Below are 17,542 nucleotides of genomic sequence, written 5' to 3' on the forward strand. Positions count from 1 at the left end.
ATGTGATGGAGCCCACCACAAATACAGTTAAGTGACATACATAATCATAGTATACATACAGTATATATATAAAAATATATAATTATGATAGGATGGCTTAGGTTTTGGTAAAAGGGTAAATTCAAAGAGAGGTAAACATCATCACGCTTTAGCTTAAAAGGTGGGCCTAGTTCTTGCCAGAATGAACCTTCCCACTTAATGTTTATTCACATGGTTAAGTTACAGCGATGTGCCCTAGCAATTAAGATTTTCCCATTTCTCTCTCTCTCTCCCCATTAGTCCCTTCCTCCCTCCCTCCCTAAAGTTAATGAACATATATCCTCAGGTGAGGATAAAAAAGCAAAGTATAAACAAAGTGGTCCTGACAAAGGAAAAGACCATCCAGGAGCTCCAAGGTCTCTACGTAAGCGACCGTCAGTGCTCTCTGTGGGCACTATTTCAGGTGTGGTCAAGTGAAACGCTCAGAGAAAAGCAAACTGCTTTTGCTTTGCTTTGTTCTGCTCAATAAATATAGATTGTCACGGAACACAGCAGAATTCGCTTTTTGGAGAGAACAATTCATGCCCTAATCGAAAGGTAAATGTTTTGCAGGGGGTAAAAGTACAGGGACCACCCAAAGAGAGCGGAGGCGGGTACAGTGAGTCCAAGAAGAGATGACCTTCAGGCCAGGAGGCTGACTTCCCTCTCGGTGACTCAGTCCACTAGCAGAGCGGGCACTGAACTCTGAAATTCCTCCTGCATGTCCCACTGTCCTACGGACCGGATGGACTCCTAACACAGCCTTTTACGACGACAACTTATGAAATTACTATGACCATGTCGATTCAATGTGATCCTATGTGAATGAGACTCTACAGGGATGGCTAGCAGGTGGAAGAGGACAAAGAGAAGAAAATGGAGCTGGTGACAAAGGCCCTGCTCCCTGGAACGTTGTCTGTGCTTCTTCAGGGTTGCTGGTCCCCCTGTCAACCAGCAACGAACACATCTCATTCACTCTGAGGGAAACGAGTTCACTCATCCAGCCCAATTAATGGTGACCTACACGCTCTGCATTTCTAGCATGGCCCACATAGGAGGCTCTCCCAGGGAGCCGGCCCCCCCACATTCTCAGAGTGAGGATGACTCAGGGCCAGTGGGGCGGGGCCCTGGGACTGCCAGGTTAACTGTCACTTAATCCCTGGCACCGCAGGGCACAGGGCAGAATGACCTCCACAGGACATGGGGGGAGTACCCTTTCCTAAACCAGACTGTGCGTCTCCGAGGCAGGAGCCTGGCCTTTTCAGAAGGTGCTGAGAATGCCCAGGGCACATCTGGCGCGTGAACTATTAAATGAGCAAATGCAAACACGTGGCCGCTCAGGAAACCGAATGCCAGCTCTGCTCCTACAGGTCTCAGATGAAGCACATCTGTTCCTTGCTGGGGTGGGTACTGCAGGCTGATCACTTTTAATGTGATTTAAGGTACTAGCTACTTTCCTTAGATATTTTCATTACACAAAGAATGCCTATTAATGTATATTAAGAATAGCATTAGAAAAAGATATCTCTGCTACATTCTTATAAATATATGAAATGAAGGTAACTGTAAAATCATTTCTCCTCTGTCAAATCAAGGAGTTAAAGTCAAATCTGCTACATCTCTATCTTAGACACTCCATGTTTCTCATATACAAAAGACGCCACTGTTCTGAGCAAGGACAACAGTCATCAACAATGCTCCCTGGGGTGGGGAGGGGAGGAAGGGAGTCGTAGCAGCTTTGCCATCTGATCCAGGGTGACTAACACCTGAGATGTAAAATTTCAGTGAAGAGAGGCTACAGTACATTTATATGCCATTAGCAGTCATTCAGTGAGGCAAAGATGACACGCTTTCCGATAGGTACATTTATCCTCCTTTTGAAGATAAAGAAACAAAAATTGGGAGAGTTACTAGGTCAGAACAATCTAGAATTCACTTGGTCCCATTCACCCAGCATTTTAGATCCAGACAGTCCCTGCTTGTGTCCCACTGGGTGATGCCTATCTGTTCAGGTGACAGAGACCAAAGACAGAGAAAGGCCTCAGAGATGAAATGCTACCTGCGGTGGGTGGAGAGACAGAAGGGAAAACAAATAAGAGGATGAGGCCTGCCTGGCTGCCTGAACAACGAGAGAGAGAAAATAAATGTGTTTTCCAATTCTGATCAACTTAGGGAACAAGTCAGAAAACATGGCCAAGCACGGTAGTCACAGAAAAGAGATGCTACTAAACTTTGCTAAAAAACAAATTCACCTTCATGACTGAAGTGTGTGATGTATGCTGTAAACATTGTAACTCAATAAAATAAACAAATTTCCTTTTAGAGGAGGAAAGTCAAATTACACATTTGTGTACAAAAATCCCAAAATAGGGCTAATTATTTTTTTTTGAAAGAATCATGTGTAACAAGTAGAACAAGTTTTATAGAAGGTTAATCAGAGCCTAGGATTATAGACTAAGTTGGAAAAAAAAACTTAATATAATATACTTGTACTTTAATGTCATTAATACGCAAAAGGTCTATTGACAACTTAATGGTCTCAAAAAGCCTTGAACAACCAAAACATACCATCAGATGTTTTCCTTCTTCAACATTAAAATAAGGTAAAAATAAGTAAATAAATAAAAGTATGACTGGACATCAATAGGAAAGTCAGTCTAGAAAAATCAAAGTTTACACTACATACATTTTAAAAAACAGACATTCATGACTTGGAGAAGAAAAATTTAAACTTGGGGGCTTTGAAGGGTCTGAAGAACTGTATACTGCTACATACTGAAACACACTCCCGCTTAAAGAGTTTGCTCTTTGACGGTACTCAGGTCAGATCAATACTAAAAGCAAGTGAGGAGGCAAACTCAGTGAGAGTTTAAATCAAAGGTCACGTCTGCTGGGGGAAGGTGGGGGAGAAGGAGGGGATGGGACCACTTACTTATCCCACTCATAGCAGCAACTAAACTGGTTTTCAGAAACTTTTACTTGACACTCCCACCGATTTTGAGACGTAGCTGTACTATTTTTACTTGTTTGACCTCAAGACACATCATAACCTATTGCAACCATGTAACAAAGTCGAAATTTTAAAGTTATGCAAATGACACACACACACACACACACACACACACACACACGTCAATGAAAAGAGGCTAAGGCCTAGCTGGCTTGGCTCGGTGGATAGAGCATCGGCCTGCAGACTGAGGGGTCCCAGGTTCAATTCCGGTCAAGGTCACATGCCTGGGTTGCCAGCTCCATCCGCAGTGGGGGGTGTGCAGGAGGCAGCCAATCAATGGTTCTCTCTCATCACTGATGTTTCTATCTCTCTCTCCCTTCCTTTCTGAAATAAATAAAAATATATATTTTTTAAAAAGAGGCTAGTCCTGTGCTTTTTGGAGATCCAGTGGCGCAATCGGTTAGCGCGTGGTACTTATAAAAAGAGGCTAATGTCTACTATTTAGAAGAACACAAAGCACGTTGAGGCATCCGCTAGATTTCTACCATGACGAATGAGCACTGGCAGATGGAAGAATATTAAAACTGCCTGAAACTGGATCTCTCCTGAGAAACGCAACAATAATACTGTTCTGGGCCAGAATATAGTGATGATGTTAATAGAGGCAGAAATTTTTCCCCCCAAATTAGCTAAGAAACAATGTAGAAAGAGAATTGACAAAACCATCTCAGCGGTGGATTTAAGTCATGACGGGAGATGTACCACCAGGGATTCCAACAGACAGGCTGGTGGCTCCCTCCCGGGGTGTGTAATGCATGGATGGGGTCTACCTGAACACAAGCCACAACAGCAGAAAGGGCAGGGGTAGTACATTATTGCTCAACGCTAGTTGCTGCTGTTAGTTCGAATTCCCCATCAGGACGTCCGAAGAAGTAGTCCAGGCTCCTGCACAGGAAGGCTGTGAGAGCAGGGACAGACCGGGCCTTGCTCAAGGTCCACCTGAAAAGGAGGCAGGAGGTGGCACAGAGGAGGGAAGGTAGACAGGGAAGGACGGTGTGTGTGTGTGTGTAAGAGGGGTGGGGGAGTACAAGGGAGTGTGGACAGAGGCAAGAAGAGGGAGACTCCAGGCCATCAGCATTCTAAACTGAGGATAGAAAGAACAAAAACTGCATTCAAATACACACAAAAGATCACCCCCACTCAAATGTTTTTATTTATAGTTTAAACTGTGTTGCAGTAATACTAAAGGCACATTTGAAAAGTCATCATATTCTCAGCATTCTAACAAAGGCGTGTTCAGTTCTCCAATTCTCTTGCTGCATTTTTAATTTAGTTTCCATCTTCACTGAGCCTTCCCAATGCCAGACACGGGTGCAAAGATAACAAGACAGGCTCTATTGCCAGAAGGGCTCAAAGACATTCTCTTTCTAAGGTGACTCCCAGTCACTTCAATTATATATTCTTTGCTTTAAAAGATTTTCTTAAGCAAGTAATATCATTTGTTAACTGTATAAAACAACAACAACAAATGTGTAAAACGAATGATAAGTAATTTTCTAAAGCACCAAAAATTCAAATGTGCTTTTGGTTCAAAGTAGAGGGAAAAGAATGTCAAAATTTTTGTGTAAGCCTTATTTAATTTAGATATAATAGAACCAAGTGTTATTAAATTTGAGCTTTATAGTTTTGGAACAGCCATATAGCATGGGTGATAGTACTTCGGTATACTTCTCAGTTAAGAATAATGAAAGAAAGGCATTATCTAATGAGAGAGACCAAAATAATTACACATATATATTGTGATCATGTAGGCTAATAGATTCTAGTGCTAATTATCCTTAAGTTAGTTTTTAAATTTCATAAAAAGCCAAGAAAAAAATGCCTTTTTATTTAAAAAGTGGACACCAACAACAATAAAAGAACTATATAGGACAGGGGTCCTCAAACTACGGCCCACAGGCCACATGCAAATACAAATATTGTATTTGTTCCCGTTTTGTTTTTTTACTTCAAAATAAGATATGTGCAGTGTGCATAGGAATTTGTTCATAGTTTTTTTTTTAAACTATAGTCTTGCCCTCCAACGGTCTGAGGGACAGTGAACTGGCCCCCTGTTTAAAAAGTTTGAGGACCCCTGATATAGGACTACATACTCTTCTATTCACTCCAACAGTCAATCATACCAACACTTTTATGAATTAGCCCGGCCAGTGTGGTTCAGCAGTTGAGTGTCAACCCAGGAGCGAAGAGGTCCCTGACATGTGCCTGGGTTGTGGATCCCCAGTGGGGGCTGTGCAGGAGGCAGCTGATCAATGATATGCCTCTCTCATTGATGTTTCCATCTCCCTATCCCTCCCCTTCCTCTCTTTCTAAAAGTCAATAAAAACATATTTTAAAAAACTTTTATGAACTAATTTTGTGACCAAAGTGTAGAAATGATTTAATAAACCAATGATGAGATTTTTAAATAACATAAGCTGTCAATAAATAGTACTGTCTGGTTGACAAACTAAACTAGCAGCCATTCTTGGCAAAGCCTGTTTGACATTAGCCAACATTCAGGGTCACAGTCTGAACACACTTGCTGATAATGCTATTGTCATTTTACCATTATCACTGAGGGCTACCACTTGTTGGGTACACTGTGTGCCTGGCACAGTGTATTTTATATACGCCACCTCATTTACTGTTCACAGTAACCAGGAGAAGTCAATATTATTATCTCCATCTGTAGACAATGATAGTAACCAAAGCTATTTCCATAATGTCAGTCTATGTAGCAACTCATTCATTTAATGCTCACAGGGGTCCTATGCTATGGGTACTATTATTATCCTAATTTGGTAGGTGAAGAGAGTGGGACATACAGAGTAAACAGCTATCCAAGGCCCCTTACGTCATATGTGACAGAGTCCCGACGCTGACCCCAGGTCCTCCTAATGCCAAAACCACAGTCTTACCTGCCAACCCCAAGGAGTCCGTCTCTCCAGCCCTTGGTCCTACCCATGAGAAGAGCTATAGAACAGACAGGAAAGGGGCCAGGTCTGGTATGACTGGAGCTGCACCCCACAATCCACAAGACAACTCATTGGCAGGACCCTCCCCCCAACTTTCTCTGAAGAACCTCACAATATGGGAACTGACGCCCTGCTTCAGAGCTGGCCCTGCTCAATGGCCCCAGGAGCACATGACCCAAAAGCCAGGGTCTCTAACTGACCAGAGCACAAGGCATCTCAGAAGAAAGAGCCTCAGTCTGGATAGATGCCCACGTCCATTCAAAGGTCATCAGCTGCTTAGTTACGCTGACCTCCTATGTGCCTGACCACACTAGGTTCTCAGTTCTTTTTTTTTTCTTTTGTAAATATATATTTTATTGATTTTTTACAGAGAAGAAAGGAGAGGGATAGAGAGCTAGAAACATCGAAGAGAGAGAAACATCGATCAGCTGCCTCCCACACACCCTCCACCGGGGATGTGCCCGCAACCAAGGCACATGCCCCCGACCGGAATCGAACCCGGGACCCTTCAGTCCACAGGCCAACGCTCTATCCACTGAGCCAAACCAGTTAGGGTGAGACTGCCAGTTCTAAGCTAAACAAGCCAGTGCCCACCTCAGCACCTGAAAATGCGAAGAAACAAACACCTGGGTACATGGTGGCATAAGGGCCGTTGGAATCATGGCACATGGTTTTTGGATAGAGTCGGGAGTACCAAGTGGGGGCAGGGGGTCAACTCTGAGGGTGTGTAAAGAGGTTAATAAAGGCTAAAGGAAAAGGCAGTAGGGAAACCAGAACTATGGTAAGAAGCTGTCCCATTAGGAGGAAGACAACTGAGCAAGCTATCCACCGACTCACAGTTGTCAACTTAAGGAGAGACAGAGAAACTACAAAACCATGAAACTGATGTCTCAAGAGCCATGTACTACACAAGAGGTTCCGCTGAGGGAGACATTCCCCACCTCCACAAAGCACCAGGGTAAAGGTGCTGGCCGGACTGGGCAACACCAGGGTCCAGTTCTCTACGGAATACTGGAAAGACGAATGCACCTTTCATGCAACAGCAGGGAAGCAGCAGCTCAACTACAAAGTGACTCCAAAACACCAGCAACATGAACCAGGCACGTGAGAATGCCAGTGGTCCCCAACTCACAGAAATTGCCATTTCAGTTAGCAATGGCCAAGAAAGAAATAAGGTACAATATCTAACAGAAATTACAAAACCACCTTTACCCCAGATATTTTTGCCCATTGAGTTAAGGCACTTATTACAGACTGAAAGCCTTTATTGACAATATTAGCATATGCATAGAGAGGAAAATAAGTAATATGTGTAGTCCAATTTAATCAGTTTTACCCCAGGGGAATGGCTTTAATGTCCATAGTCACATGCTATGGTACAGGTCGGTACCATTTCATTGTTTTGCAACATATGTATGATGTCAGTGATTGGAAAAAAATACCAGGTCTCATGCCACATGAGAATATTGACAATTTCACAGGCCAGCAGACAGTAGACTGCTCCTGCTTTACTCATCCCCATGAGTGACCCCAATTCTAACGGTCCAAACTGGGGAGATCAAATATCCACAGAATTCGAAGAAAAAGCCACTGCCAGCAGACACCCAGGCAACCTCAGAGAGGGTCAGGAGAAGTGCATGCGTCTCGGGGCCAAGAGGACAGTGGAACAGTGACCAGCTCGGGACAAACTCCACAAATGGCTGCAGATGAATACATAGAAGGGAGGAAGAGAGGGGAGGGAGGGGAAGAAGAGAAGAGTATTGGTAAGCTGACAGAGAGAAGGGAGGAGAATGGAGACAGGAGAAGGGCATGAGGGAGGGAAGAGAAGGGAAATAAGAAATGGTGGGGGAAGTGGGAGAGGGAACACCTAGATTCTGCTCAATAAATAAAAGGTTGTGTCTATGATTATCAGAGTTATATGAATTTAACAATATATTTTGAACATGTAATTACCATTTATTTTCCTCTCAGGGAGTGTTGGCCTCAGAGAGTGTTGCTAACTTCCAATTCAAGACTGGAAACGAACAGGATAGGTGCTCTAGGTGTCCAATTGGGGATTCCTAAAAGAAAAGGATATGGAACACAAGTTACCCTGGAGAATAAAAGTGATTAGTGTTTAAAGTATCATTAAAAAGGAACTGATCTGCCCCAGCCAGGTGGCTCAGTTGGTTGGAGCGTTGTCCCTGTGCCCCAAAAGGTTGCAGTTCAATTCCCAGTCAGGGCATATACCTAGGTTACGGGTTTGAATCTCGGTCGGGGTGCTCACCGGAGGTAATTGATCGATGTTTCTCTCTTTCTCTCTCTCTCTCTCTCTCTCTCTCTCTCTCTCTCTCTCTCTCCCTCCCTCCCTTCCTTTCTCTCTGAAAAAATCAGTAAGAATATATCCTTTGGTGAGGATTTTTAAAAAAAGGAAACTTATTGTCACTGAATAACAAAGAGTATACTTCCTCATATACCTGGGAAAAGATTGTGGGAAAAGATTGGGTTCAAATCTTCTTTCTAACACACAGCTGCTCTGGCAAACTCTAAATTGATTCTAGAAAAAAACAAAAATCAACTATAGGATAGGGCCCAGCCATGGGCAAACTACGGCCCGAGGGCCGGATCTGGCCTGTTTGAAATGAATAAAACTAAAAAAAAAAAAAGACCATACCCTTTTATGTAATGATGTTTACTTTGAATTTATATTAGTTCACACAAACACTTCATCCATGCTTTTGTTCCAGCCCTCCGGTCCAGTTTAAGAACCCATTGTGGCTCTCGAGTCAAAAAGTTAGCCCACCCCGATAGGCTGTGTTTGTGCCTTTAATGGAAAACAAACCAAAGGAGCCCATGCCCCCCCGCCCCCGCCCCTCCTACGGGGGCTTCCCACCATGCCCGACACAACATCCCACACACAACTTGTCACAAAATCCTGCAGGAAATGATCCAGCCTTCTCACAAACAACTGCAAACTGGGGAGGAAAACAGATATCTTATATTTCAGAAACTTTGTTCATGTTTGCAAGGGAGTAAAATATTACAAAGCAGCATTTTATCTTGTCCTCCAAACACAGTTCCAGTCCCCACGCTGCACCACATTTTTGAGTAGAGAGTAATCCATTGTTAGGAAAGGAACAAGTAACATGAACTGGGCACGTACTCAGACCCAGAAATAACATGACTCGGTTCTACAAAGGGGGAAAGTCATGTCCCTAAGGCCTTCTGACACCTAAATGTTTTTGTTTTTTTCTTTCTCATTTGTATTGGGATATACTTCAATGAATCATGAAAGTGACTGTTATCGGTACATCTGGCCACTCAAATGAAAATAGCGTGGTGGCAAACGGAACCATCTTCTCCACTAGCGTCTGCTTCCAGTACGCCATCAGTCCAACATCTACATCTTTGTCTACAGAAAAGTGGTAGCTCACAGACAGGGAACGAAAATGCTCTGAGTATAATAGATATTTTTTTAAATTGAGATTTACTCTATTTTGCATGATTATGGAAGTAATCCATAGTAAAACATTTTAAGGAGGCACTTGGGACTTCAACAGATGATGGTGAAGAACACTTCATTAAGGTGGACACCAGCTTCCCAACCTCCTCTTCTTTCTGGAGCGATGTGTAATGAATGATTTGCCAGATGTTTATTAGTAAGCCTGCAAACCTTGACCTAGATTTTGTTTAGCGTCAAAAATAAATAAATAAATGAATAAATAAATAAATAAAAGCCTGGAAATGTCTATTGAAATAACAACTAAAATGGATACTTCCCCCTCTAAAATTAAAACTTTCAAAACAATCTATTTTTCTGTCCTATTACCTAGCAATGTTCAACAAGAACAAAAAGTAAAATTAGTACTGGATTAAAAAAGAATATAGACCCCAAGTTTATGGCTCTTTTTGATTGCTTACTACCTACAATTTAAGATTTTATTTCCTTTGTCTGCTGAAATCTATGGGATCCCAGGACTTAAAAAGAATAAAATTGTATACATTTATTAGAATGTTAGAGAAATTTTAACCGAAATATCTTTGGGCCCAATTTAAATTGATTGTGACCCATAATAACAAAGTAAAGACATTTTATACTTTACTACTTTGCAACCAATATTGTTTGTTTTGTCCTAATATTGTATCAAAAATTCTTTTTCAAATTTATCATTATTTTTGCCTTTTCCTTCTCACATTTTTGAAGAGAGAAAATAACAGCTGAACTCCTACTCTAATGATTCAGAGAGAGAGGACTTACACAAGTATGACTGGGATGGGGAAAAATACCACCTGTGAAGAACTTCAAAGTTGCCATATGACATCAAAACCATCCTAATAAAAACAACTGTGAAGCTAAGGGATTGCACAGTCATCTGCTCCTATCACCTTAATTCACAATGCAGGAAATGAAAGATCAGAGTAGTCAAGTGACCTCTCCAAAGTCACACAGCAAAAGTGGCCCTTAGATCTCAGATTTCCTAGGTGCCCATCCAGTGCTCCATTAGATCATAACACATTTTTTATTTCCATAAATAACTTAAGAGCTTATAATTTAATCTATTTGTCTATACATCTATTATTCTACACAGCATGAACGCAAGTCAATTTAACTTTATATTGATCAAAACACTACTAATGTCCAAGAACATACTCTGCCTTTCATTCCACTGGTGAAGCCAGATTAAACAATGAATGGAAAATCTGAAATGAAATTTGAAATACTCTTAGGTGGTCTAACCTAGACACATCTATTCTCAAAATAGAATTTCCCTTTCTTATTCACAGTCAAATCATAATCGTTATTTTGTTACAATACAGTTTCAAGTAGATTTCAGAGATAGCCATCAAGTAAAATGTAGATATTCTACAGTCAAAGCTTAGATAAGCAGTTTTTAGTAAGAATTTCAAGATAATATACTATTAGATCCATCAGTTCGGCCAGAACTCTTACCCTCTACAACTCTGGAATCATTCAAGAGCACTTTAGTTGCCTAGGTTAGCAGCTTATTATCAATAGTCATTTTGTCTATTCCACAATTATTTACACTGTACAGTGCTAGTTGCAAGGGAACCAATAAATGTGTGACCACTTGTCTGCCTACCGTAGATTGATGATGTAATATAATTAAGGAGGCTTTCATCTAGCTCAGTGGCTCTCAACCTTCTGGTCCTTTAAATACATTTCCTCATGTTGTGACCCAACCATAAAATTATTTTCGTTGCTACTTCATAACTGTAATGTTGCTACTGTTATGAATCGTCATGTAAATATCTGACATGCAGGATGGTCTTAGGTGACCCCTGTGAAAGGGTCATTCGACCGCCAAAGGGGTCTCGACCCACAGGTTGAGAACCGCTGAAACTGAATCAAGGTTTGCAAGCGATCAATGTACATGTTCAAATGTGTGTTAGAAGGGTAGTGAGTGAATTCACATGTGGTTTTCCCAGAGAATAAGAGTTGACAGACTTAGTAAAGAGTATATGTTGGGAAGCAGGGTAAGGTAAATTAAAATAGGCCAACAGATGACGAAAGAACCCTTCTATGCCTACCCCAAAGAACAAAAATATCCACTGAAAGGGATTCCTTTCTTGAGAATATGTCAGCAACAAAATACCTTCTTTATATTTCTTCATATAAACGGAGTAATGGTATTAAAATTCAGTGCCAAACAACCCCATTTGCGGGGAAGGGGGGGGGGGGGCGGGCACAAGCTTTAAACACACTTTCAACAAAGAAAATGAACAAATGACAAGTAAGCACAAGAAGAGAGCTTCAACATAATTAGTCAGTAGGGAAATGCAAAACAATAGCTTGATGAGACATCATGATATACTCACTAGAATGGCTACATTTAAAAAGGCAAACATACCAAGCGTTTACAAGGATATGGAGCAACTGGGATTCTTATACAACGCTGGTGGAAAAGTCAAAATGTTACAGGCACTATGACAAATAATTTGGCAGTTCCTTATCAGATTAAACACCTGCCATGTGACCAGCAATTCCACTCCCAGGTATTTACCCTCCATGATACATTCAGTGTTGGACTACAGGACTCTTAGGATCACTTAAGCTGTTTAAAGATACATACGGTCCTTATGCTCACCTAGCACATGGGGCACAGCTTCCCAACACTGTTTTTGGTTTTCAAGAGATGAATCTGTTTAGCAATGCTGAGGTCTGGGGTTGTCCTGCAAGGTGAGAAGTATAATTGGAGTTCCCTTCAAGTGCTTTCCAGAGCAGGTGGCAATGATTTCAGGCCAAAGAATCTCTACTTCATCTTTCTCTTTAAAAAGCTATTCAACTCATTAATAAGCCAGTGTACCCACATCAACACTGGTATTTTCTGCTATCCTACAAAACCTAAGCATAAAGTTAATGAAATGTAATACAATCTACTGGGAACTTTAAAAAAACAAACAGGTAAACATAGGCTTTATGAAGACATCATGTTATTGCATTTTATTATTGTGGTAAAATACATATAACATAAAATTTACGATTTTAGCCATTTTTAAGTGCACAGTTCAGTGGCATTAAGCACTTTCACACTGTTGTCCAACCATCATCACCAGACACATCCAGAATTCTTTTCACCTTGCCAAACTGAAATTCTGGACCCATAAACATACCTCCCTATTCCCTTCTCCCTTCAGCCCCTATCAACCAACATTCTACTTTCTGTCTCTGTGAATTTGACTACTTTTAAGTGCATCATTTGAAGGGGATCATACAGTATTTGTCCTTCTGTGGCTGGCTCGTTCCACCCAGCATTATGTCCTCAGGGCTCTTTCATGTGTAGCATGTGTCTTCTTACTTCTCAAGTCACAGGAAAGCCTAAGCCTTCAGAATGAAATGTAGAGCCAGGGGCGTCTCCCCAGTGAGGCCTGCTGAATAGACAGACAGCCTGAATGTAAATCACTGTGTTTATGAAAGCAGGATCCAGAGGGACTGGCATCAACAGCACCACAGAGTGCTGCTCAGGGCTCCTTCCTTTCTGAGGAGCACCCCTGAAACCTCCAACGCTGGCCCCCAGCAAGTAAGCAAGTGGAGTCTGTGAGCCAGGCCTCCCCACCCCCATGTCTGTAAGATAAGATAGGATAAGGTTACACTGAGAACTGAACTTTTCAGAGTTAATGTCTGCTGTGCGCTATCTTTAGGGCTTTGGGGAAGTTAATATCAATATAAATGACTGGCCAGGAATGATTTACAGTATGAGTAAACATCAAATTAATGGTTCCATTACATGCAAGGCAATTTTGCTATCTTAATAGTGATACTAACTTGAATGATTAAAAGAACACAACTTACTCCATAAAATATAATATTTATTATGTAATCTTTTACACCAATTTTTGGCTGTTTGCCTGTTTTATGTAAGCCTTACTTCCCCAACTAACTTATATGTTTCACAATACAGTCTTTGAATTATTTTATGTCCATCTCGAATTAACGTCCATGAAAAAGCAGGTATTGTATAAAATACTGCTAGTTGATCTACTAGTAACACATAAAAAATAAATTAATCTTTTTAAAAATTTAATGAAACAAGGTATTATTTATAGCTTAGTGGTGGTTATAGGTGTATGTTTTGCAGTCAAATATGTAATCCCAAATTTGAATCTCAGTTCTACTCAGGTTTGTTCTGTAATAAATGACAATATATTTAATACCATTGGCTTAGAGCTGAAAGAGAGTAAATAATCAATTACATTTCAACCATTAGTAATAGTGATGTTATTGCAAAGGACTGAATGTTTGTGCTCCTTCCAAATTAATATGTGGAAATCCTAAACCCCAGTGTGATGGGATTAGAAGATGTGGGGTTGGGTAGCAAGCCAGTCTGGAACATTGTTAAAGATCATCCTTCAGGAAACTTCCCTGGCCAAGAATGTGACTTACAACCAAACAGTTCAAAGAGCACCAGAAAAGGGCCCGGGTGGGATGAGATGAGCTCCTCCCACCCACCCACAGCCAGCACCCACTCACCGGCCACCTGGCTGAGCCACCTTCGATGAAGCTCTTCCAGGCCCCAAGCGCCTCTAGGTAACTCCAGTCCCTCAGATACCCTGACTGTGGCCTCCTGAGACACCCGGAATTCCCACAGAAATGGGAAGATGGGAAGGCTTTAGCATTTTGACCTCCTCACAATGACTTGGTTTATGTTCCCTCCTGTCACTGAGGGAACAAGCTCTATGGGAAGCCAAGAGAGTCCCCCCTGAGCCTGTTCTTGGCACAGCAATCAATACAAGATATCCTGAGAACTGAGTCCAACCAGTTGCAGACATAGCCATGCTATCCACCATAACTGTGTTCTCTAAACTGTCCAGAAGCTTATCAGAGGAGACGTTTCAAATATATTACAGAAATCCAAATATAAGCCTGTGGAATTGTTCTGGTCTTCTAGCCTAGTAACTTGATAAAGAAAGCAGCTAGGCATAATCTGTTCTTAGTGAGACTATTCTTGCTTTTAGCTACTACTACTTCCTTTTCTACAAGTACACAACCATCTGCTTACCACTATGTTTTAGTATGCTGCCAAGGATATGGGGTAACACCAATGAATTGTAAAGAGTCTGGAACATCTTCCCATGGAAATATAATGCAAGTCAAAATGTGAACCAAATATGTTACTTCAGATTTTCTTGGAATTCTATTAAAAATTAAGAAGAATTTAGTGAGATTAATTGTTACAATACCTATACTTTATTTAGCCCCAAATTTCCAAAATATTATTATTTCCATATGTAATATAAAAAATATTCATGAGTTGTTTTATATCCTGTTTTCAAACTAAATATTCAAAATCTGGTGTATATTTCACACTCACAGGACATCTCAATTCAGGTCTGCTACATATCCTTGGCTCCGTAACCACGATGGCCAGGGCCGCCATACCGGTCAGCACTCGCCTGAGATTTCTTGGTGCTTTCTGAAAAATAAGCTTCTTTATCTTGATTCTGGCACCTCTTTGACACAATCTTTCAGGGTATGATCATTAGTGATACCTTGGTCCCATCTGCTCAGTCTCAAGCTGCTAACGACTCTCTGAGCAACGGAGCGGTTTCAGACTGATGCAGATTTCATTAGCTGCTGGTTGGGATATGATTTACGCCCCTCTATCAAGTCTTACAGAAATGATAAGGAGCCGAGATAGACTTTTACGCCTTTGCATTCAAGTTACTTGAATATCATAAAAGATGTAATTGTTTCTTCTGTTCTTTTTATTCAGACCATAGAAGGTCAAGGAAAATTTGAGAGGCGACAAGATAGAAGCCTCTTAGGATAATCAAGATCGCAGGAAGCGGAAAGGAGGTAAAAAAGCACTTTTGGCAGAGGACACAGCAGGTGTGAGGGCAGGAATATGCCCGGGACAGGCGCTGGAAGTGCATGGAGGCCAAGTCAGCGAGGCCCTGGACCAGCTTGGACTTTGTTCTGCACACACAGTTAGGGCTTAGAGCAGCTGAACGATGTGACCAACTGAAATCAGCTAATTCTGGAGGCAGCACAGCAGACAGGAAAGGGAAGAAGGTTGAGGCAGGGAGATCAGACAGGAAGGAAAAGATGACAAAATCCTGAACTAAGGTGGAAGGTGCACCAGGAGAAGGGCCAGGCAGGAGAGACATTTCAGGGTCAGATAGAGGGGAAGACCCAGGATGTGGGGATATCAAAGGGAAGTGGGTTCCTAATTTCAGTATCATGGTGATAGAGAGCTGCTAAGCATCGCTGGCAGGAGCGCTGGAGAATATGGGCCTGTCTTCTGCGTTCCTGGTGTTAGTCTCAGCTCAGATGCGGGGGGAAGAATTCACCCCTTTCCAAATGCAAGCCATTCATGATTCCTACGCTGTCACTTCATTAGACCACAAGCATCAACTAATCTATTAAAAATCTATGAGCACACAATAAACTTGTTACTATCTTTGCTATTTTAGGTTTGAGGGATTTACCTTTTTTTGGTAGAAGGAAATCTCTTATAGTTTTGCTACTTGACACGTCAAAAATGCAAGAAAAAAATACCTTCTGATATAATAATCCCTTTGTATTACTTTTTGTTCAAAGGGTAGGTAGAGGGACCCAAAAGTGACAGTAAAAAAAAATGACCACGCCTTGTTTTTACCGTATAATAAAAAGATGAATCTTTGCTCCATTGACACTGCATCCCCCAAGTGTAGTAGGCAACATGCATGCACATGACCCCATTCACAAGGCACTCTGACAATTTCAACGAGGCCAACAGCACACTTGAGAGGATGGATGAGGTCAGAGGTACCCCTGAGGGCAGTCACTTGGGGTTAGAACTAGAGGAGTGAAGTTCTGACTAAGAGAAGGCTGAAGATAAAGATGAAGTTCTAAGGGACGTGTCCTGTAGGTCTTAGAGCCCCGGAGTTTCCGCATGAATGAAGAATCGACTTCCACCCAACCAGGCAGCAGCATGGTCCCTGGCACACAGCCCGCACTAGAGTATTTACTGACGAGGAAATGGAAATGTTGCCAGTGACTAGGGAAAACACTATTCACTGTATCATCCGACCAAAATCTGGTTTTGGAAAACGGTTCATTTAGGCACGGCATCCAGGTCCTAATGGTGCAACATGTTTCAGCTCACCATACCCTTGGCCCCAACCAGCTTCATCTTCAGTCAGGTTTTTGGATAAAACTCTCCCCTGGGGTTTAATAAAGACCCACAAGTCAGCCTATTGGAATCTGCGAAGGCCACATTATCTGGTCAGGAGGCCACCCACCACAGTCACGGTCACGGTCATCTGGGCCTTGCACCAAACTACTGCCTGTGGTTGATTCTAGTCTGAAACCAACTCTTGACACAAACAGAGTAAAGAGGAGACTTAGGAAAGACCAGAGCATTCTAAACAAGTAAGTATAAAATGAACTCTTGGAGACATTAATCATTTTAATTACGTAGAACTACTTCATTCTTTATATCTCGAAGCCAAATGTCTCATAAAACAAAGATAAAATTGGATATAAACAAAAATACATCTATTTCAACTAGAAGATGAGGGCACCATTACACAAATACAAAGAATATCAGTAGCCCTAACCAGTTTGGCTCAGTGCATAGAGCGTCAGCCTGTGGATTAAAGGGTCCCAGGTTCGATTCCAGTCAAGGGCATGTACCTTGGTTGCGGGCACATGCCCAGTAGTGGGTGTGCAGGAGGCAGCTGATTGATGTTTCTCTCTCATAGATGTTTCTAACTCTCTATCCCTCTCCCTTCATCTCTGTAAAAAAAAAAAAAAAAATCAATAAAATATATTAAAAAATATATCAGTAATGTGCTGAGCAAGTGCCAGGAACATACTATCATTATCGCTAGTATTATGATTGATTGAATGTGCTAATGGAGGAAAAATCAGAGGTGTGTGTGATCTAAGTGTTCTTCAAATATAATATAGCTCTCAATTCCTTCCTATATTCACTACGATAGGCAATAAGTGCTATCTACCATCAAAATATATGTTTTTAATATACAAAAAATTTCCTTACCTGGTTGAAATCTGAAGACCAAACATGAGTAAAAACTGTAAATCAGATATAATTATACAAAGTAACTACTATCA

The 17,542-nt window shown here is 41.4% G+C and overlaps 1 protein-coding gene across 3 annotated transcripts in view; it reads right to left on the minus strand.

Moving 5' to 3' along the window:
- Positions 1–17,542, minus strand: part of FAM110B (family with sequence similarity 110 member B) — a 124,036-nt gene that overhangs the window by 95,117 nt on the left and 11,377 nt on the right. For all 3 annotated transcript variants that reach the window (XM_070392201.1, XM_070392199.1, XM_070392202.1), the window contains exon 2: positions 7,939–8,045. The gene's annotated coding sequence lies outside the window, so the exon portion shown is untranslated. The remainder of the gene's footprint in view (positions 1–7,938; positions 8,046–17,542) is intronic.

Source organism: Myotis yumanensis, unplaced genomic scaffold (genome assembly GCF_028538775.1).
Source record: "Myotis yumanensis isolate MYYU_CA2020_CCGP unplaced genomic scaffold, mMyoYum1.0.hap1 SCAF_15, whole genome shotgun sequence".
Lineage (NCBI taxonomy): Eukaryota > Metazoa > Chordata > Mammalia > Chiroptera > Vespertilionidae > Myotis > Myotis yumanensis.